Genomic DNA, 330 nt, shown 5'->3' with positions numbered 1-330 from the left:
GCCATTATGTAAAATGACCTTCATATATTGGGCAATATAGATAATACTATGTAATTGTAAAGTATAAAGCATTTTATTTTATTTTGTATTAAAGCATATGATAAATATTAACTAGGAGGTGTAACAGTTTGGCTACACTGCTTGGCCGGCTGTTCTGCCTTATAGGTTATATTTTGTATTATATTAATTAATTATGTTGCTAAGAAATGTTGTAATAGCACATTTACTTTTTTGTTCGGTTCTCTATGTAATAAAGTACTAAAGTGTCATTACTCAGGTGTCATGTGTGTAATTATTATTTGGTTACCTCTACATATTGTACATTGGCGA

This window comes from Acyrthosiphon pisum, chromosome A1 (genome assembly GCF_005508785.2).
Source record: "Acyrthosiphon pisum isolate AL4f chromosome A1, pea_aphid_22Mar2018_4r6ur, whole genome shotgun sequence".
In the NCBI taxonomy this organism is placed as follows: Eukaryota; Metazoa; Arthropoda; class Insecta; order Hemiptera; family Aphididae; genus Acyrthosiphon; species Acyrthosiphon pisum.
This window is presented reverse-complemented; position numbering follows the sequence as displayed.